An 8083-nucleotide genomic window follows, 5' to 3' on the forward strand; every position below is an offset into this window, starting at 1 on the left:
TTAAGTCATCGTTAGTCGTTACATGTAAGTGTTGTTTTGAAACCTTTAGGTTAACGATCTTGTTAAATGTTGTTAACCCAATGTTTATAATATCAAATGAGATTTTAAATTATTATATTATCATGATATTATCATGTATGAATATCTGTTAATATGATATATATACATTAAATGTCTTTACAACGATAATCGTTACATATATGTCTCGTTTAAAAATCATTAAGTTAGTAGTCTTGTTTTTACATATGTAGTTCATTGTTAATATACTTAATGATATGTTTACTTATCATAGTATCATGTTAACTATATATATATCCATATATATGTCATCATATAGTTTTTACAAGTTTTAACGTTCGTGAATCACCGGTCAACTTGGGTGGTCAATTGTCTATATGAAACATATTTCAATTAATCAAGTCTTAACAAGTTTGATTGCTTAACATGTTGGAAACATTTAATCATGTAAATATCAATCTCAATTAATATATATAAACATGGAAAAGTTCGGGTCACTACAAAAGGTATCATTATTATTAGAAATTTTCTTTATTTAAAACTACCTTTTTATCTAAACTTTCATTATCATTATTATTATATTATTATAACAAATAAATATTTTGTAAATAAAAATATACTTATACAATAATATTACCTATAATTATATATTAAAAATATTAACATTTCTATTATATACATACACACAAAACAAATAAACATATAACATAAGATATATAAATATAAATAAAATATATTAGAATTTAGTACAAATAATATATAAACTACAACACTAAATATATAAATACTATAGAATTATTTGAATTACGATTATATGTGTTAATATTTATATATAACTAATATAGGTTCATGAATCCAAGGCCAACCCTACATTTGTTAAATGTCGTCATATGTATTTTTACTACAAAATACAGTATGGTGAGTTTCATTTGCTCCCTTTTAAATTGCTTTTGCAATATATATTTTTGGACTGAGAATACATGCGCTGCTTTTATAAATGTTTACAAAATAGACACAAGTACTTAAAAATATATTCTACGTTTAGTTGTACCATTGGCATACTTCCCTGTAGCTTGGTAACTACTATTTACATGGGTATTGTAAACGCGAATCCTGTTAATAGATCTATCGGGCCTGACAACCCCAACCGGACTGGACGACCAGTATTCAACGGTTGCACAGTACGTCGTTTTGGTGACTACACTTGGTACGGTGTAGTGAGATTTCATAATAAAGGGAATATGCGACGTTGATTAAATGTTAAGTATGGTTACCAAGTGCTCAACCACTTAGAATATTTTTATTAAAATGTTTATGATTATAAAATCTTGTGGTCTATTAACATATGGAAATGATTGTTATGATAAACCTATGAACTCACCAACCTTTTGGTTGACACTTTTAAGCATGTTTATTCTCAGGTACGAATTAAGTCTTCCGCTGTGCATTTGCTCATTTTAAGGACATTACTTGGAGTCGATCATCGCAATGGGACCAAATGTTGATGACTTCGTTCAGGTGGATAAGGACGGGTCCTCACAACTGTTCACCATGCGATCGCATGGAAATATAGCCTCCAGGCCATGCGATCGCATGGCCTGCTTTTCCAGCTCATGTGAGTTTGTTTTCTTGTTTGCCGACGGTTTTAAATAATAATATAATATATAAATAATTTTAAGAATTAATTATATATTTTATTATATTCATTTGCATAGTTGACTTGTAATTTTTTGTCCGTTGCGTCGAGCGTTGATAGTTGACTTTGGTCCCGGTTTCGGATTTTCTAACGTCCTTGCGTACAATTTAATATCTTGTACTTTGCGTTTTGCATCTTGTACTCTTGTAATTTTGAGACGTTTCTTATCAATAATTTGAACCACTTTGATTGTACTTTATACTTTTGAGCTTTTTGGTCGTTTGCGTCTTAAATTAGTCAAATCTGTCTTTTGTCTTCACCTTTTATTATTTAAACGATAATTACTTGAAATTAGAACAATTGCAACTAAAAGCTTGTCTTTCTTGAGGGATAATGCTATGAAATATATGTTCGTTTTTAGCATTATCAAATATTCCCACACTTGAGCGTTGCTTGTCCTCAAGCAATATAGTCTTGAAATATAAATACTAGAATCACTTCTTTATTCTTCACACTTTGTACATAAGTGATTTCTATACGGCGGTATAAACAATGATAGTAACGTTGTGGTTTACAGTCCCATATGACTATGAAAATTTAGATCCTTAAGGAAATTGGATCTTTATGAAAACATTTGATCTTTTGAAAATTCAATCTAGCTTTTACCCTAGATTAGTTTTTCGGAATAACCCTTCACCGGTGTTTGGAAAATCTTTTTGTGGGTTTCACATTTGAAATTTTTAGCTCAAAACTTGCGGTTTTGTGTCACCCACTTGCTAACCTTGTATTAGGAAAGCAACACGTCCAGTATACTTGCTCCGTATATTACCTTTTGGTAAACTACCGTCCGGTTGTAAAAGAAAGCGTTGAACAAGCAACTGTTAAGGCAATATCCCATGACATGCTTTTAATTATGGTCTATAACGTGTCGGATGCAATTACTATCCTTTGTAGGAGCAATAGTAAAGATCACCCTATAGTTTTTTGGTCTGGCACAAGGTCCTGTCTTTGACCATGCTATGCAACCACTGTTCTTACGGTTGACACCCGATTTGATTCAGGTGACCTAATGAATTCCAGGTGAATTCCTAGGATTTTACGTTCAATGGTAATGAACGCATTAAAAGTGGGTTTTCAGAAAACAAATCGGTTTGTAATTTTGATCAAAATATTTTCTCATTTAAGCTCGAGTTTAGATATCATCGAATTCCATGAGTTTGTAATTCTCAATCTTTAAGATCAATCTCTAGGATTGAGTAATATCAGTCTTAAAAGCTGATTTTTGATCTTTAAAGGAGATTATCCTTTCTGGGGATCTGATTCATTAGTCTTATCAAGCTAATTTACACGGCGCCCTCCCCATTTTATGAGACAGATCCTCTCATGGTTGGGATAATTCTGACCACTTGGCGACCCTGTTTGATGCTGAGGTCCGTGGATTTCCAGCTGATTTTTGAGAAAACTTTTCAAGGTTTTTCGTAGACTCTACAACTGGTCTGGACGACAACTTCCTAACCTAAATCAAGAAGCGCGTGTCTTTTTCTGAAGACTTTACTTCCTTTTAATGATGAAATTGATTCATCGTGTAGATCCATCTTTTCTTTCAAATATATTATAAGAAATTTGGGTAAAACTGATAAAATTATCCAAAACAAAAGTATCTTCAGTTATTTGTACAAAAATATGTGATATATGTTTTAAATAACTTGGTAAATTTTCTCACACTTGGCTTTTATTTTCCTTTCTTTGCCTTTTTATTGTCCTCTATTCCATTTTAAATGAATTCTAACATTTTGGGTTGTTTCTCAGTTTATGTCCTTTCCGAGGTAACAATCATTTCGGTGTTAACACCTAGTTTTACCGTTCATAAATATGTATAAACATGATTTTGAATTCATTTATTTGAAAATTTTGAAAATTTTTACTAGAATTGGGTAGTTAGTATATAAGAGTAGGGCTGTTCTTTATTATCAGAGAGCACTAAATTCTAATACAACTACTGCGTTACTAGTATTTTTAATGGTAACCAAGTGTATAAGTTAAAATTTTAAAAAATTCGAAAGAATTTAATCCCTTCCCACACTTAAGATCTTGCAATGCCCTCATTTGCAAGAAATCAGTAACAATTTAAATTATTGAGAGTGATTAGCGTAGAAAAATGATTAAATTTTACCAAAGTTTCCAAACATATTGGCGTTTGTTTGCTGAATGATAAATGGTGCACATCATTTGTTCATTCCGTCTTGTTGTTACATCACATTTGTTTTTCGTTTTGTCATCAAAATTAGTAGCTTTTGCTGAACTTAATGTCAGTCTTTGAAAATGCGTTGTTTTACCCTGTTGTGTATATGAAATAAAATACATACAATACAAATATAAACATGCATGGTAATTTGAAATGGGACTTAAAATCCCACTTTCAAATTAAATATGAAATATTAGTACAACATAATAAAAATATTAAACATTACAATAAAAGTATCACAAATATTATATGTTTAAATATAAATAAATAGAAATAATAAAAATAAAAATCATAAAAATCACCAACGGGAACTATATCAATCTGGATAGGGGTTCTAGTTCATGTCGTCGGTCGGGTTCCATGGTTGGTGATAGGTGTACTGGTAGGCCTGGTTAGGGTCGTAGAGAGTATATGGTGGTCTCATCTTGGGCTGGTGTGGAGGATAGTAAGCGGGTCGGGTCGGTACGTAGTGATCCTGAGGTGATAATAGACTCATGATATGACGCTGATGATAGTCCCATCTATCATGCTGTCATTGCCTAGAATGCTCATACTCATTCCGGGCTTGCCACTGCTCGTATCGATTATGTCTATCCTGGTTTGTCATTTCTACCTTATCTATACGCTGGTAGACGTCAGTCATAGCCTCCCTAATGACATCCCTAATGTCATATGCTTCCTCCATTTCCTCATCTGAACCTCTCTTTACCTGTGGATGACGACCAACATAGGCAGCTGCCTGATTGCATCTGCTCTTCAATACCTTAGCACCTTGATAGACCTTCAATCCAAAAGTATCATCCTATTCCCTACAAACCAAGAGTGGACCCCCTTGATCCCTATCTACACCCAAATACTCTCCAATGAGAGTAACAAAAATACCTCCTCCTATTATTCCCCCTTCCTGTATTCCTTCCACTATCTTAGACAAATAAAAACCAACACAGTAGGGGATATTAACAAAGCCTCTTGGGTCTCGAATACACTTAAGGTAGAATAAATCATGTAAGGTCATTTTCTCCTTATTGTGACCTCTCTGTGTAATCAAGTTAGCCAGAAATATATGAATTATACGAAGCTCGGCTCTGTGAATATGTAAGTAGGTGTGTGTTCCTGCCCGCCCAAAAACATTATAATCTGACATACGCCTCCAGACGGCGTTAGCATCAAAATTCCTATCTACCATTTCACCATGATAAATCAAATTCATACAATCGGGTAGTAGTAATTCAGCGGGCGTATATATCTGTAAAGCCCTGGCCATGTCCAGCATGGACATCCTATACATCCTACAGCTAAGTATAAATCTAAGAAAACTTCTATTATCTAATCTAACTACATCCGCATTAAGTGAAATAGTACTCATCAGCTTAACGCACCATTCCTTATATACAGGCCTACGAATGGTGAATAAACGTTCTCAATTGGGAAAAGAAGAGCTGCCATACCTTTGGATCAGATGCTGTCTAACTGAGTTAGAAAGTTGGACCCTTTCCAAAGGCTCCCAATCGATTACCCTTGGCACTTCTACATTTTAAGTTACCAGTTTGAATTTGTTTCTTTGATATGTCGGGTAATCTCTCCAACTTCGATCAAACCTCAGATTAGGATGCAACTGTTCTTCATGAATCGTTGGGTGTTGCACTATCGGATGCATCGGAAATACTACGAAGGCATCAATATATTCTAGTTGCGGATCATAATATGGAATGTGTTGATCAGGTGGTTGTTGTTGTTCCTGTTGTTGCTCCTGTTCAGGTTCATATTGCATTTCCGGTTCAGGTTCTGGAGCAAGTTGTCTAGATGATGATGAGGTACCATTAGTATTAGTAAATCTCTACAAAACACATTAAACACAAATTTTGTGCATCCAAATATGCATTAGTGTTAGCAAAATAACAACTTGAAATAATTACAATAACATGTTTAATCAAAATTAAACTTATACACATTTTCACAATTTTAATAATTCTACACTTTTTCAAATAAGCATATATGAAAATGTTTACAAAGTTCATAAGTATTCAACTCAAATAACATGTTAAAATAACCATTACTAGCAATTAAACAAGTTTCAAATGGCATTTACATCAATTTAATCAAGTTCATGAATTTTATACCTAAAAAGTCCACTTTAATTCTCAAAAATCATGTTTAGGATCAAAGTTTGGATCATTTAGCTACCTAAACATGTTACACTACTTAATTTAGCAATAATTCATGACAAAAATTGGCCATAATCTGTTTATATCAAAAAGTCCCAAATTTCTCAAGAACACAAATCCTAGATTCCTAAAAATTTTGAAGTTTTTGGCTTCAAATCATGTTAAATAGCATCAATCTAGGTTATACATGCATAATATACTAACAATTTAACTCTAATTACACTAGAAATTAACAAAATCAAATTAAGTAAAATATAGCTCAAAAACACTAAAATTCAAATTTAAAGAGGTTTAGGGGTGAAATTGTTACCCTTCTTGATAAACTTCTTATCAAATTCATGATTAGAGCGGATTATAGTGAGAAATTTGGTTGATTTTGGTGAAAAATTGATGAAATTTGGGGTGTTTTTGAGTGTATGTTCGTATGTGTTTGTGTGTGTGAAGTGAGACAGAAGCAGCAGCTCGATGGTATTTGTTTCTGATCAGTTTTCTCTCTCTATGCGATCGCATGGATTTGAAGGGGAAACTCCATGCGATCGCATGGGGTCTGTTGTTTTTTTTTTGTTTTTTTATAAAAACCTTATACTTTTGAAATATAAATTAATAAAATTTTAAAAATTTGTTTCTTTTTAGGAGTGAGGGCGTTTCTGATCGTTGTCCTAGTCCGTCTCTCAACAAAGTTTTAAAATTTGTTACTTTTTAAGCTTCGTTTTAAAAGTAAAGATTTTTGGGTTTTTTTTTAATGTTTTTGGCATACTTTAATTCAATAAGGTTTAAAAATAATGATAATAAAAATTCTCGTCCCTCCCTTGGATAAAACAATTTCGGTTCAACGACCTAGTTTTCAACTCACGACGAATTTTTAAAAATCAAATTTTTAACTTAGTGAAATAAAGTAAATTTTTGTTTTTAAATTCACACCAAACTTAAACTTAAAATGCATAAAATTAAAAATTCATATTTTTAAAATTAAAAATTCACCAAATTTATATTATATTTTTGTTTTTATACATACAAACTTATATTAAAAATATCAATTTTTCAAATATTTACCAACTTAAATATATTGATTTAAAAAGTTTATAATATTAATTTAATATTTATATATTAATTTTAAAAACAAGGTAAAAATTAAAAATTAAAAATCTTTTTGGTCTTTTATCCCACTTTAATCAATCAAATATTATCAAAAATATACGCCCCTCTTTTCGGTAAAGTAATTTCGGTTCCATAACCTAGTTTTACTCCTGACGAATTTTTGAAATATTTTGGGTTGATTGATTAAAGATATTTATACCTTAAGGATAAACGGTAAATTTCGCAGTAATGTAATAAATTTTTATATGATATCAATAATTTCGGTTACGCATACCTAATTTTATTGAATACCAATTTAATACTTTATAGAGAACGATTCAGCGTTTATTATCAAAAGGTTAAAAGCAATAAAAATAAAAACTGTACATACTTACCTATGAGAAAGAATTCTCAGAGACCTGCTTTAGCCGACTCATAGGAGAGTCGTGTGATTTAATTTTCCATAGCTACGTAAGCATAACCTCGAATCTTCAATATCTTTTCTTCTAAACATATAAACGGTCCTTCTCTGCATAGAGTAACAAATTCGGTATTTGAATATGTTTGATTGTTTGAACATTTACCTTCGTGTGACCATTTTCCGCATTTATAACATCTTTCAAGGTTTCGTGCTCTTCTTTTTGTTGCGGATTTTGATTTTCCTTTACCAAAATGTATCTTATGATGATCTTTTCTGAGTTCTTTTCTTACTTTGTCCATTTTGCCTCTTATGAATGATACCAGTTCACTTGGAAGTGTGTCATTATTACGTTTAGTAATCATAGCATGTAGCATTAGACCATGATTCAGATCAAAGGAATTCTTCATCTCGTAAAACCTAAAAAAATAAAAATTCAGAATGGGGGGAGAAGACTAGTTCTTTAGGATCTGCTAGGGAAAGACCATTCGGATTCCATTCTCGAGAACTACACGAAAACAAAA

This window comes from Rutidosis leptorrhynchoides, chromosome 3, assembly GCF_046630445.1.
Source record: "Rutidosis leptorrhynchoides isolate AG116_Rl617_1_P2 chromosome 3, CSIRO_AGI_Rlap_v1, whole genome shotgun sequence".
Classification (NCBI taxonomy): Eukaryota; Viridiplantae; Streptophyta; class Magnoliopsida; order Asterales; family Asteraceae; genus Rutidosis; species Rutidosis leptorrhynchoides.